The sequence below is a fragment of the Coffea arabica genome, chromosome 9c (assembly GCF_036785885.1).
Source record: "Coffea arabica cultivar ET-39 chromosome 9c, Coffea Arabica ET-39 HiFi, whole genome shotgun sequence".
In the NCBI taxonomy this organism is placed as follows: Eukaryota; Viridiplantae; Streptophyta; class Magnoliopsida; order Gentianales; family Rubiaceae; genus Coffea; species Coffea arabica.
In genome coordinates, this window is record NC_092326.1 from 6,008,362 (window position 1) to 6,024,219 (window position 15,858).

Genomic DNA, 15,858 nt, shown 5'->3' on the forward strand with positions numbered 1-15,858 from the left:
GAAATAGTGATTAAATGAGGTGAAATTTGTCCTATTTATATTTCAAAATTAACAAAACTATCAAGGCACTAATTTACTTAACAAATAAATTATAAAGAAATGGAAATAACTATGAAATCTACCAATTAAAAGATTTAAATAAAGTATAATTAACCATTAAAGAAGACAAACAGCTTATATTTAAGAAATCAAAACTGTTAGGGATCTAATTGCAAAAATTAAGAAAATTTTTGAGGTCTAAATTATAATTATTATAAAATTAGGGGTCAAAATTAAAGAAAAATAAATTTTAGGGATCAAATTATAATTAAATTAGGGACCTAACTGAAAAAATCTAAGCTTTTTAGGGTCATAATAAAATTATTCAAAAGTATAGGAACTAAACTACAATTTTATCCTCAGAGTTCTTGAGAAAATAGGCCCCTGGGCCATTTCTATTTGTGAGAACTCTTATTTTTAAAATACAATTTCCCCAAACTACATGCCTTGCACCCAGATTTAAACCATTTCTTACATGCCCTAGCATTATATTTCACAATGTGTTACAACAAATCCCTTGTATTGACCCTCACTTTAAAACAAAATTTTCTTATTTACATGCCTTATTATAAGATCTAGACCATTTAATATATGCCCTTACAAATTATTTTCTATGTGTTATAATAATTTCCATGCATTTCATTTCAATTCATTTTACTTGAAGTAAAATATTTCCTTGAGCTAGGTTGTAAATAATTCACCACTTGTAATTGTCTAAGTGTTCTTTTATTAGTGGTAGAGACTTTATGTGAGAGATTTGAGGTGTTGAATAATTATTGGTGCATTTGGAAAGGTAAGAATGGCATTAGTCAAAGATTAAGAAAGGTTAGGACAATAATGGAGCCATGTGGCAAAACCCTAGCCATGTATCTTGTTTGACCAAAGGATTAGAGGAATTTTAAACCAACTTTGCTTCATTTTCCTTCAAAATTTCGTCCACCTTAAGGGCTTCCAAGGGAAGGAAGAAAACTCCACCTTCTTGCTATGACAACCTTAGTTTGATCTTGAACAAAAACCAAAAGAGAAAGATCTAGAGTTTGTGAGAAAATTTCCTTCAATCTTTGAGGTTGTTTCAAGCCTAAAGCTTCTATTGTGGTGGTTTGTTTGGTGACCAAAGCAACTTGTAAGTAAGGTATGTAATCTTTAAAATTTGGGTTTATGATGTTATATCATCTACTTGAGGTTGAAATGGTGAAAAACAACTTGTTATGGTTGAATTTGGGGTTAGTTTCTTGAGTTAATCAAGTAATGGTTAGGTTTACTAATATGCATACCAAGTGTTTGATGAAATGTCTAGCCCTTATTCATGTGTGTTTATGAAGTATTGATATGTTTTAAACCCCTATTTAGTTGGATCTAATACTTGTTATGTGCAAGGAATGAAAATAACAAGAAGAGTAGAAGTTGGAAATTTTTTAAAGTGTGCTGACCGAAACCTTTTAAGCTTGCTGCCTGGTTTTTCCTTGATATTTTCATGCACATTTTGGCTACAAATGTGAGTGTTATATGTTGGGTTATGTGTGTGGAGGTTGTCTACAAAAAATTAGCCAATTTGGTTGAATAAATTTTGAGTTATAAACAAAGGAGGAAAACTGGACTAGGTCCAGAAATTTTCTGTCCAGCAATCTTGTTAAGGTCATAACGTGTTACTCACTAATTGGAATTGAGTGCTGTTTGTGGCAATTGAATGTAGACTCTTAGAGCTTTAAAACGGTACAAAGCTCATTTTCTGGTTCTTCCCGAGCGATCTGTGGCGAGTCTAGAAAGTTGGCTGTCCGGGCGGTACTGTTCATCCGAGACAGTCCAGAAAGTTCATTTGGTTTCTTAATTTTGACCCACTTATGTTGGGATTTTGGAAATGGTTTCTTCTAGACAAATTTACCTTTATGAACCTAGTTTCCAATGCAACTGACGGAACCTAATTCTGACTTTCTCACAATGAGCAATGACCGTTTTCCCGAGACTGGCCGGGCGAGACAGTTTAAACCGTAATGAAGCCTTTGAGCTTTAGTGAAACTTTTCTTTTGCCAAACTTTCATGTACATACTAGACTTGTTTTCCATGAACTTTCACCATGGTTTAGACCCTATTTCCATGCCGGATTAAGTAGCTTAAGCTACTCACTTGGCCTCTTAATAAACCTATACTTTAGTAGGGAACGAATCCAATTATTAATATTTTCACTCGTTGACCTAGGTTTGGGCAACGATGGTGATTGTAACTGAGACGTTTGATGTCGATTATTACTTTTTCTTGACAGGTGAGTGTTCCACTACCTGCTACTTGTTATGTGAAATATTTGTGTAATTGAAAGTATTGAATTGTTATTGTTTGAACCAAACACTATTTTAATTAAAATTGAGGCGAGTGTGTACTTTATCGCACTCGACCTTCCTTGTTTTTTCTTTTCACCGAGGCTCTACTTACTGAATGAATTAACATGAAATGAGATATTGCTATACATGACTGTGCTTAAGTTGCGTAGATGACATTCCACCAACTACTGTTACTGTTTGGGTACCCAACCTCATAGGTGAGTCGGTTGTATCGAGCCAGCAAGGGCTTGGTCGAGAAGACCGATAAACCTTGAGGACTGTTTACTGTTCACTGGAAATTGAATCTTGCTTGGAGGTCCCTGGTGAAGCATAGCCGTTGTGCTTGCTTGTTGTGTTGTCCAGCACCACCAGTGATAAAATCCTCGGCTTGATACTGTTTCATTGAAATCCTTGAGCATTGGAAACTCAGATTCTTGGTATACTCGAGTATTACCAAACTACTGTTTATGGAATGCGGGCCCGGTGGGGGGTTGTTAGGTGGACGGAGACTGGTGAAAGTGGTGTTCTATAGACCTATATACTGTTACAAGTGTTGATGGAGTGTCAACAGGAGGCAATTATGATCAAGCTCAAGTGGACCTTTGGCTTTGAAAGCCACCCGTATCCTTGAATTGAACTGTGATTAAACTGTTATTTTACTGTACGGTGTTTAGTTGGCTATTTTGTGATTTTATGTGGCTATGTGTTTACTTGTTTTACCTGGAACCTCACTGGGCTTTAGCTCATCCCATTCCCTTTGTTTTCCTTAACAGATCGGGAAGGGATTTGATCGAGGGCTTTCTTAGCTTTATTTTGCCGTTCTTGCGTTTTGAGGTTGTAACTTTCGTTTAAGCAGACTTGTAAGCTTAAATTCTTAAGGATTATTTATATTATGTAATTTTGAGTGAAGCGTGGTAACTTGGCATGCGATGATATATGTACTAAGCTGAATTGTTAGATTAGTGATTGTGTTTGAGTTAGGGTTTCAATCCCCTGCATTGTCAAATGTTACATTCGTTTCATTGATGATACTAGTACTTTGAATGACTGAGTCCTGGCAAGAGTTGGGCAGGCAGTCCGCTGATACCCTAGGGTTTGCCCTAGGGATAGGTGGGGCTGTCACACTATTTATTTCTTTGGGCCAAGGCAGAAGAACGGGCCAGCCTGCAATTTTTACCAAACAAACCCAACCAAAAAGAGTGGGTTTCAAACTCTCAAACCCATGCCAAAACCCAAAAACCTAAACCAACAACCCATTCCCCTAAATCGAAACAAAAATAACCCTTAACACAAATTAACCTATATTATTAAAATCCAACAACGTAAGAAATTAATTAAAAATTATTAAGGTTTAATTATACCGTAAAAACCAGAAATAATTTGCCCAAAACCTACTTAAAATATAAAAAAGAGGATTAAAACTTAAAAGGGGCAAAATTGGTTCAATCTTTTCAAATTCTGGGCCACAGTGAAATTAGGCAAAAGTTGGGGGGTCAAAATGTAGTTTTTTAACATTTTCTGATGCAAGCTTCGAAGATGAGCTTCTGCAACTTTTTGATGCTTTGAAATTTTAGCAACCTCATGCGGCAATCTTAAACAAGAATCTAGCCTCAAATTCTCGTTAAATTCCATAAGCTTATCATCAAGATACCAGATTGAGCACACAATAGAAAGGAAAATCTTGATTTGGGGGGGGGGAGCTTGCAAATTCCAGATTCATTCATGAAACTTTCTACGAATTCCTGGGTTGATTATCGACTAAAAGCAACGTGGGACGATCGCTACACAAAAAGTTTCATAACCCACAATAACACATACTCCATGAAACTTTCTACGAATTTTTGGGTTCATTATCAACTAAAAGCAACGTGGGATGATCACTACACACAAAGTCTCATAACCCACAATAACACATAATCCAGACCCAATGGTATGAAGCGAAGATCTGAGTCGATAACTTGTGCGAAGATGGAAAAACCACAGGAGAAAAAAGCATAAAACCAGGAAATCTAAATGCAGCAGCACAACTTTTTACATATTTGATGCCAATCCAAGGATATGTAAACGGGATGGAAAAAGGATACTTTTAATGCTTAAACACCAAACAAAAATGGGAAAATGTGAGATTTACATGCTTAGAGGCCGAAAGTTTGTCTCTTCGAATTCGGCAGCCGGAGTTTCAAGAGTTGGTGGATTCGTCACTTTGAGCTTCGATTTGAGGATGTTGCTGAGGTTTTCTCCGAAAATTTTCAATACCAATCTTCCTTCTTGGTCATCATAGATTGTCCAGAAACTGATATTTGCTCTGGAGAGGCTCTGCAGAGATTTTAAAAGATGACCACGAATCCCCCCCCAACCGTTAACCATGGCTCAAGTTTTTGTCAAAAATTTTGTGCACCTTTTTTCCTCTTTTCTCTCTCTGTTTTCCCCTTTTTGCTATTTTTTTCTTTCCCCCGCCGCTCTCCCCTACTTGTCCTTCTCTTATTGCTGCATTTGGAGCCTTTTATAGGAACCAAAACTTCCCTCAACCCTAGCAGCAATGGAGGAGATTTTTTGCTGCATTTTCTGGCCAATTTTTGAGCCATTAGATTGGTTTGATTCCAGAAGATTCTTGATGTTTTTGATTAAGGCTAGGTGGCCATGTACTGGAGGGCTTGGAGGAAAGAAATTTGCAAAACAAACAAGTGGAATGGGCTGCAATCTGCACTGGTGCCTTGCCTAATCCATGGCCGTGTACGAAGAAGGTGATGAATATCGCGCGTGCAATCTCCTTTTTTTTCAACAAATGATACTGATTTTTCTTCCTGCTTTTCTTTTCTTTTCTTTTCCAATTTTTCTAAAAAATGATTTGAAGCGATTTTCTTAAGAAATAGAAATGAAACAAAATAAACTAAAATAAATAAAATTTAAACAAAATAAACTAAAATAGAACAAAAATAGGAATAAAATGAAGTAAAATAAATGGTAAAATTGGTGTCTACAGCTAGAATAGCTTGGACCCACAAAGAAATAGTGAGACCGAATTTTGAGGAGGCAAGAGACCCGACCCTTCAAAAGAGAAAAGCAACAGTATAGAGAGATGGCCAGTTCAAAAAAGGACATCTCGAGAGAATCTGAGAAAACAGGGTCTTTCAAGTCCTAGGGAGATTCGGAGGGTTTGTGTTACTAAACTTTTTGGGTCGAGGTGCTGCAGGATGAAGGAGTGGAAGATCTCCAAGCACCCCCAATTCTTGCTACTTATCAAATACGATGAGTTCCCTTTATTCAGGAGCACCATTGGTGAGGCTGGGTCAAGTGTGTTGCAGCAGGCCTATTTTAACACTGAGATTACAACATATAATGGATTTAGACGAACCAATCAACAACCCTTCCTCTTGAAGGTCGGGTGGCAATATATGCTGAGAAATTAGAATTCAACTTAAGGATATCAATCACTAGATTCCTCTGATATAATCTGCAGTACTAGGAAGCTCGAATAGTGGGAATGAGAATGGACGGTTCTACTTTGGCACACATTTTCAATATGTCGAAACACCTAGACTCTGTAAGTTTATTCATGTCATCTACCATTTTTTCGAAAAATGTGTTGATTATTCTATTGTAATTATGATTTTTTAGTTTGATTCTAATTACTTTATTTTTTGTAGGGGGACTCTAGATATTGTTGATTTTACAAAAAAATATTTCAAGTGTTGCAAACGAAATTTCTAAATCTATCAAACTACAATTACATGGAAGCGGATTCGTCAGTTTGCCAAAACTTGTAGAGCCTACAGATCACTAGTCTACACTATTGACCGTTGTTGTCAGTTATTATGCTAATAAAAATGGATGTTTAGATTTCAGGAAAGAGAAGTTATTTATTGAATTGGAAAATATATTAAGAATAACAGGTTTGCCAATAGATGGCAAATCAGTTATCACAAGAAAGGTTGAAAAGGAACAGTTATATGCTTTATGGGATAGATTTATGAGTGGAAGACAAAAATTAAACAAGCAAAATTGGGGATTCATTTTGAAATATTTAAGGGAGATATTCCATAATTTGAGCAGAAAGGCGATGCAACTATTTGAGCACTAGTCCTATATTTGATAGGATCGGTAATCATTCCCTCCAACAATTCAGTCCATCTTGTCACTTTAAATTTTTTGGAAGACATTGATATGATCAAAGATTTTGAATGGGGAGCATCGATGCCAGCTTTGCTCCAAATTAGTTTGAGAAAAGTCAAGTTAGAAGAAGCCACTTTCGAGGGGAAATTTCTAATTTTTATCAGTAAGGACATGGCATTGTTTATTTATGGTTATAGTATATTTCTTTCTTATTTCATGTTTCAATTAATTTTTCACTTTCTTTTGCGATTATTCATGTTGGAGCATTTGCCATTGTTGCAGAGCAAATCATTGATGGCTCCTATTGTGATGCCTCTCTTATCAATAACGTTCATATAAACTTCCCGCTGATGGTGGAATGGAAGGGGTTACTAAAGCAGCCATCCATGAACTATTGAAATAAGTTACAAATCAATTCCTTTATGCAAATCGTTAAAAGTTTAGAGACGAATCAGTTCATTTTCACCGTAAGTCAAACTGTAATTGCATATCCGAGGTGACAATGTGACGTGTTTTTCACGAGTAGATTTTTGCAAAGCACATCATTAAGAAATAGTGAGTTAATCTTTTCTTCTTAGATGTGTTTAGAATAGCTCAAACCCACAAAAAAATAGTGAGGCCAAACTTTGATAAAACCAAGAGACCCGACTCGTGATAAGAGGAAACCACCAGTATAAAGGAGACGATCAGCTCAGGAAAGGTTATCTTGGGAGATTCTAAGGAAATAGGGTCCTCCAAGTCCTCAAGAGATTCGAGGGTTCTGTACAACTATGCTTTTGGAGTCGAGGTGCCGCAGAGTGAAGGTGTGGTAGTTCCCTGAACTCTACCAAATCTTGTAGCCATTGATTACGGTGAGCTCCCTTTATTAGGAGCACCATAGGCGAGGTCGGGTCAAGGGCACTACTACGGGCCTATCCTTGCGCCGAGATTACAACATCTACTGGATTTAAGCGGACCAGTCAGCAGCTCTCGCTCTTGAAGGTCGCGTGGTGATCTATGCTGAGTGATTAGAAGCCGACTTAAGGATGCCGATCACTAAATTCCTTTGAAACAATCTGCGCTATAGGAGAGCTCGAACAATGGGAAAGAAAAGGGATGGTTCTATTTTGGAACCCGTTTCTGACATGTTGAAATACCCATTTACAATAAGTTTATTCATTTCATCCACCACTTTTTAGAAAAATTTGTTGATTATTCTATTGCAATTATGGTTATTTAATTTGATTCCAATTGCTTTGTTTCTTGTAGGGAGACCCTAGATATTGTTGATTTTCAAAAAATATTTCAAGTGTTGTGGATGGAATTCTAAATCTATCAAGTTACGAATACATAGAAGCAGATTCAATAGTTTGTTGAAACTTGTGGAGCCTATTGATTACTTGTTTGCGCTATTGACCGCTATTGTCAATTATTATGGTAGTGAAAATGGATGTTTAGTCTTTGGGGAAGAGAAATTATTTATTGGATTGGAAGATGTGTTAAGAATATTGGGTTTGCCAACATACAGCAAAACAGTTATCACAAGTGAGGTTGAGGAGGAACAGTTATATGCTTTGTGCGATAGATTGATGGGTGGGAGACAAAGATTAATTAAGCAAAAGAGGGAATTCACTTTGAAGTCTTTAAGGGAGATATTCCATAAATTGGAGTAGGAAGACGATGCTACTGTGTGAACACTCATGCTATATTTGATAGGATCAATAATCGTTTCCTCCTCTAATAATGCAGGCCCTCTTGTCTACTTAAAATTTTTGAAAGGCATTGATAGAATCAAAGATTTGCATGGAGAGCGTCAATGCTAGGCTTCCTTCAAAGTAGTTTGAAAAAGGTCAAGTTGGAGGATTCTCGCTCTTTAGGGGGCATTTCTATTTTTTGTTTATAAGGATATGGTATAATTTATTTACGGTTATAGTATATTTCTTTTTTATTTCATGTTTGGATTAATTTTTCACTTTCTCTTGCAATTATTCAAATTGGAGTATCTGCCTATTGTTGTAGAGCGGATCATTTACGGCTCCCATTCTGGTGCCCCTCTTATCAATAATGTTCCAATGCACTTTTCGCTAATGATGGAATGGAGTGGGCTATTGAAGAAGCCGTCCATGAACTATCGAACTATTAGAAGGTGATTCCTTTTTGCAATTCATTGAAAGCTTAGAAACAAATCAATTCATTTTCACTGTAAGTCAAACTATAACTGCATATCGCAGTGATAACCTAACGTGTTTGTCATGAGCAGATTTCAGCCGGACACTTCGTTAAGAAATAGTAAGGTAATGTTCTCATCTTAGTTATTGCCCCACAAAGAAATAGTGAGACCGAATTTTGAGGAAGCTGGGAGGCTTGAGATGACCAGCTCAGGAGAATTCGAGGAAACAGAGTCCTTTAAGTCCTCAGGAGACTAGGAGGATTTGTATGACTATACTTTGGGATTGAGTTGCCATAGAATGAGGGTGTGGTGGTTCTCCAAACTCCACTGAATCTTGCCGCTATTGAATATGGCTAGCTTCCCTTATTCAGGAACACCATAGGCGAGGTCGAGTTAATGGCGCTGCTACAGGCCTATCCTTCTGTCGAAGTTGCAACATCTGTGACGACCTCACCTCCCCCTAGGGCGTACCCTAGGGTTTAACAAGTCGCCTGCCCAACTCTTACCAGAACTCACTCACTCGTATCTCGAGATAATAAATTACATCCATAGAAATTAAATAACACAACAAATTCAAACTTAATATATACATTGATGTTCAAATCCAACTACAAGACTCATACACGCCCAAATACATTAACGAGTTTACAATCCAAGTACAAACAACCCTAGTCGGGTGCTAGTGTGAGTACAATTTCAAAATTCAAAACAATTAGACTACGCTAGTCTGTACACATCTCACAACTCGCTCGTACCCCCTGTAAGGAAAACAAAACTAACGGAGTGAGCTATAGCTCAGTGATGTTCCAAATAGCAAATTGACCATTAATTAACAGTAAATGTAACATAGTAGTGAAATAGCGAGCGTAACAAGTCAAAAAAATGAGCAATACACTTGTACAGCCAACATTTCATAATCAGTATTTCACGTAAAAGGATACAGTTGTCTTGGTAAACAAGTTCCACCATAGCTTGATTAAATAGTAGTTGACACTCCATCAACTTTCAAGTAAGGTAATTAGTTTAGTAGTACACCACTTAACTCCAATCTCCGTCCACCAACCAAACCCCTTACCGGACCCGAGTATACACTAGTGGTAATATTCGAGTATACTGATTAGTCGAGGAGATAACACTCCACTCGACAATACTAGATACACATGGTTTGTTATCTAATCGACCAAACCCTTACCAGCTCGACTCGATTAACTAGCCAGTGGTGTTTGGGTTCCCAAGAATTCGATAAGATAACATCTCCAATCAACTTAATCAAGATAAAAGTATGGAGATGGGAATGAGAGGCATCTCCCACTCGGATTGAGTGTGGTATACGCTGCCGCTCAGCACTTACAAGTCAAGCACAAGTATATCAAGTTAATTGCAACAATAAACAAGTACATACCACATTAGGGCAAGTGCGATAAAGTACACCCTTACCTGATCACACCAATCAAATATCATTCGATCACATTAGTCAAGTATTGAAAACAAGTGTCAAGTTCAATCAGGTATTTGGAAGCACTCACCAAAAGATGTAGTGCCTTTACGGGTCATGTTCGGGTATTACTCCATGTTTGGAGTCCAAATCTACGATAAAACATTGTTTAAGAGGTTTAAAAAGTAACTGAGGTTCGAAACTTAAACGTTTCGTTTAACGAGAATCAAGTAATTGAAACTCATTTAGAGAGTATTCGTAAAACTCATGCTCGCTCTTAAAACTTTGAAACTTTGAAGCAATTATACGTCGAAATACCATTTGAGTCGAAGAAATGGAGAAAACGTATTTCTCTTAGTCGTAAATTTCATTTTTTCACGGGTACAAGTTTCGGCCGAATTCTAACTTATATACCTCTATGGAAGAAGACTTGAATACCTTAAACGATTCAAGTGAGATTCGTTCCCAAATCCTTATTCAAGTCACGAGTACCTCTACCTAACTCTCGAGTGAAAATTTGGGCAGCACGCCCTATGTGTTTACCTATTTTCCAGCCATTTATGACTTCATTATTTTTCTCAATTCAGCCCCAAAACATACACAAGCAATGTTACCAACATTGCCCTTCAATTAGGCTCCACAATAGCCTTTCAATAGGCTTAATATCATTCAAGTACAGAACAATGCTAGAAAATGGTTCAGAACTAATGTTTAAGACAATTAACAAAATCACAGGTTTGACGTCTCTTAGCATTTCGGTCACAACAGAAACTACACTTATTAGATTGGGGTGTACTTTATACCATTTTGAAACTAAGACAAAGGGTTACAACTTTTATGAAGACAACTCAACCCAATTCACAATTGATCCAGGTCGAATTTACAGATTACAGAACCAAAATGTCCTTGTCAGTATGGTTGTCCGCACTGGATTCAAATGGCACAACTCAGGCTACACAATTCTGATTGAGGCGTTTTCAGATGCGTTGGAAACCTAAATTATAGGGCTAAAAGTTTTATGTTTTGTCCAAAGGCTGATTTAGTACGGATCAAAGTGAAAAATGAAGCCAAACATGTGAAATCTCAAAACTGCCCGCTGAAACGCACTTTTGGCAGTTAGGGGTATTTCAGTCATTTCACATGATACAGTGCTCCGATTGAGCTAAAATTTTACAAGAAACTATAAAACACCATTTCATACAACTTTTATGTTTTGACATAAGCCTGATTCAGCCTCTAACATGGACGAATGATGTTGGCCAGAAGCAGGGCAGTTCAAAGCTTAAAACTGGAATTTAATGCATTCAAGGTATAAACTTCTTATTCATGTATAGAACCACTACTCCAACTTCCTATCCAAGCTTATTCACATCATATTCTATATAGGCAACAAGAAACACAACTGAACAACTCAAACTCTAACTCAAAAATCCACCATAACCATCAAAAACTACTTAAATAACTATCATTAGCTAAGAATATGAGTTGCTATACCAACTTAAACAAGATTAAGGGCAAAAAAAATGGAAAAACAGCCTTAATACCTTGAAACAGATGTTTTTAAGAGAAACCTCAACCTTTCCTTCCAAACCTTTAGCACACCAAGCTTCCCAAATTCCCAAATAAGAGGTTAATCGGTTTAGAATTTCGGTTTTCACTCAACTAAGCTAGAAATCAAGATTGATATGAAGTGGTTTTTCTCTCCTTTTTTTTTCCATAAGTCTCAGCCCTCTATGAAGCTTATGGAGCAGAAATGAAGCTCCAAAAAAGGTTAAGAAGCTTGGTCTTAGTTTGGGTCAAAGAGGGTTGGATGGCTTCCAAGTGTCCTCTCAAGATCATCTCACAAAAATTTTTCTTTTCCTTGTTTTTTCTTAGTCAAATATTTTGGCCATCTTGAGATGATGAGGGGCTGATATTTATGCACTAATAACAATGAGATTAAGTTAATAAAGTGGTGGTCAAGTGGTGTGTTCACTCGATAACAAACGGTACCCGTCGGTTCACACCGTTTTTCCTTAACTCGCACGTACTAGGGTTTTTACTTACAATTCACTGACTCATTAGTATTACTTCTAATCACACATTTAATATCATCTAAAACTCACTCTTAATCACTAAATTGAGTACACACTCCGTACCGATTACTCACATTACGAAAAGATGTAAAAATCTTAGTTTATCTTAACGATGAAAGAAAAGAAGAAACCCTTGGTTCTATGATTATTTGTAGCTATTGGAGAAGTGAATGTGTAGTAAACCTACTGTAAAGTAATAAATTCTAAATTAAAGGGAATTTGAAGAAAAAATATAAGGAATTTTACAAGTTCTCACAACATCTGTTAGGTTTAGGCAGACCAGTCGGAAGCTCTCCTTCCTGAAGGTAGGGTGGTGATCTATGTCGAGTAATTGGAAGTCGACTCAAGGATGTTGACCATTAGGTTCCTTTGAAACAAACCGCGAAGCTTACCCCTAATGCCATCTAAACTCTTGTGGGGTTCGAGATGCGTTACCAAGAATAAGGGGTGGTTCCTACTATCAACCTTTTCCAAAGGTTTTACACGATTAAGAATAGTGAAAATGAGAACGGATGGTTCTACTTTGGGACCCATTCCTACTATGTTGAAACACTCATGTTCAATATGTTTATTCATTTCCTCCACCACCTTTTAGAAAAATGTCTTTATACTTCTGTTATAATTATGGTTATTTAATTTGATTCCAATTGCTTTGTTTTTAGCAGGGAGACCCTAGATATTGTTCATTTTACAAAAAATATTTCAAGTGTTACCAACAGAGTTCTGAAATCTATCAAGTTACGATTACATGAAAGCGATTCGATAGCTTGTTGAACCTTGTAGAGCATGCTAATCACTTCTCTAAGCTAGTGACTACTATTGTCAATTATTATGATAATGAAAATTGATATTTATTCTTTGGAGAAGAGAGGTTATTTTCATTGGATAAGAAGATGTATTAAGAATAACGTGTTTGCCAATAATGGCAAACTAGTTATCAAAACAGAGGTTGAGAAGGAACAGTTATATGCTTTGTGGGATAAATTGATGGGTAGGAAAAAAAGATTAACCAAGCAAAAGAGGGGATTCAGTTTGAAATCTCTAGAGGAGATATTAAATAAATTTGAACAAGATGATGATGCTACTGTGCGAGCGCTAGTCCTATATTTGATACAACTAGAAATCGTTCCTTCCTTCAATAATACAGTCCCTCTTGTCTATTTAAATTTTTTGGAAGAGGTTGGCAAGATAAAAGATTTAAAAAGGCATTTCTACTTTTTTTCGGTAAGGATATGATATAATTTATTTATGGTTATAGTATATTTCTTTCTTATTTCATGTTTGAATTAATTTTTTATTTTCTTCTTCAATTATTCATATTAGAGCGTTTGCCGGTTGTTGTAGAGTGGATCATTTATTGCTCCCATTGTGATGCCTCTTTTATTAATAATGCATCAATAAACTTTCCACTGACAATGGAATGGAGTGGACTACTGAAGCAGCCATCCATGAACCATCGAAATAGGTTAGAAATTGATTCCTTTTTACAGATCTTTGAAAGCTTAGAGACAAATCAGTTCTTTTTTATCGTAAGTCAAAATGTAATTGCATATTCGAGGTGATAACTCGACGTGTTTGTCACGAGCAGATTTCCGCCAAACACTTCGTTAAGAAATAGTAAGTTAATCTTCTCTTCTTAGTTACGGCTCAAATTACTCAGACCCACAAGAAATAGTGAGGCCAAACTTTGAAGAAGCCAAGAGACCCGAGCTGTCAAAAGAGGAAACCACCAGTATAGAGGAGATTACTAGCTGGGATGAGGACTCCTCGAGAGAATTCGAGGAAACAAGGTCCTCAAGCCCTTGGGAGATTCGGAGGTTTCATACAACTATACTTTTGGAATCGAGGTGCTGCAGAGTGAAGGTATAGTAGTTCCCCGAATTTCACTAAATCTTGTCACCATTGATTACAACGAGTTCCCTCTATTCAGGAGAACTAGAGGCAAGGTCGGGTCAAAGGCGCTGCTGTGGGTCTATCCTTCCGCCAAGGTTACAATATCTATTGGATTTAGGCGGACTGATCAGCAACTCTCCCTCTTGAAAGTCAGGTGGCGATCTATATCAAGTAATTAGAGGCCGATTTAAGGATGCCGACCATTAGATTCCTCTGAAACAATCTGTGATAGTGGGGAACTCAAACAGTGGGAATAAAATGGGATGGTTCTACTTTGGAACTCGTTTCTGACATGTCGAAACACCCATACTCAATTAAGTTTATTCATTTCATCCACCACTTTTTAGAAAAATATGTTGATTCTTCTATTGTAGCTATGGTTATTTAATTTGATTCTAACTGCTTTATTTTTTGTAGGGGGACTCTAGATATTGTTAATCTTACAAAAAAATTTCAAGTATTGTGGACGAAATTCCTGAATCTCTGAAGCTACGATTTTATAGAACCGGATTTGATAGCTTGTTGAAACATGTGGAACCTGCTGATCATTTGCCTACGATATTGACTACCATTTTCAATTATTACGATAATGAAAATGGATGCTTAGTCTTTGTGGAAGAGAAGTTATTCATTGGATTGGAATATGTATTAAGAATAACAGTTTTGCCAATAGACGACAAACCATTTATCACAAGAGAGGTTGAGGAGGAAAGTTATATGCTTTGTGAGATAGATTGATAGGGGGGAGACAAAAATTAAACAAGCTAAAGAAGGGATTCACTTTGAAATCTTTACGGGCGATATTGCATAAATTTGAGCAGGAAAATGATACTATTGTACAAGCACTAGTCCTATATTTGATAGGATCAGTAATCATTTCCTTCTCCAATAATGCAGTCCATCTTGTCTAATTAAATTTTTTGGAAGACTTTGATAGGATCAAAGGTTTTGCACGGACAGCATCGATGCAAGCCTTCCTCCAAATTAGTTTGAGAAAAAGTTAAGTTTTAGGAAGCCATCTCTCTAAGGGATCATTTCTATTTTTTGTCGGTATGGATATGGTATAGTTTATTTATGACTATAGTATATTTCTTTATTATTTCATGTTTGAGTTAATTTTTCACTTTCTTTTACAGTTATTCATATTTGAGCATCTGTCCATTGTTGCAGAGCAGATCATTTATGGCTATCATTTTGATGTCTTATACCAATAATGTTCCCATGAGCTTCCTGCTGATTGGAGAATGGAGTGGGTTACTAAAACTATCGTCCATGAACCGTCGAAGTACGTTAGAAATCTATTCCTTTTTGTAGATCTTCGAAAGCATAGAGACAAATCAGTTCATTTTCATTGTAAGTCAAATTGTAATTGCATATCAGAGATGATAACCTAACATGTTTATCATGAGCAAATTTTCGCCGAGCACTTCATTAAGAAATAGTAAGTTAATTTTCTCTTCTTAGTTATGACTAGAATAGCTCAGACCCATAAAGAAACAGTGAGGCTGAACTTTGAGTAAGCCAAGAGATTTGACCCATCAAAAGAGAAAACCACCAGTATAGAGGAGACGACCAGTTCAAGATAGGATATCTTGGGAGAATCTAAGGAAATAGGGTCCTTCAAGTTTTCAGGACATTTGGAGGCTTCGTACAACTACGTTTTCGAAGTTGAGGGGTCGCAGAGTGAAAACTTGGTAGTTTTCCGAAATCCACCAAATCTCACCACCATTGATTACGACGAGCACCTTTTATTCAGGAGTAGCATAGGCGAGGTCGGATCAAGGATGCTACTGCAAGCCTATCCTTCCACCGAGATTACAACATCTAATAGATTTGGGC

General features: G+C 36.7%; 1 long non-coding RNA gene across 1 annotated transcript; it reads left to right on the forward strand.

Annotated features, from left to right (window-relative positions):
* Positions 1-990: 990 nt before the first annotated feature.
* On the forward strand, positions 991-3,376 carry LOC140014050 (uncharacterized). Its single transcript, XR_011820927.1, has 3 exons — positions 991-1,171; positions 2,236-2,299; positions 3,128-3,376. It is a non-coding gene; the product is annotated as an uncharacterized lncRNA (long non-coding RNA).
* Positions 3,377-15,858: the final 12,482 nt, after the last annotated feature.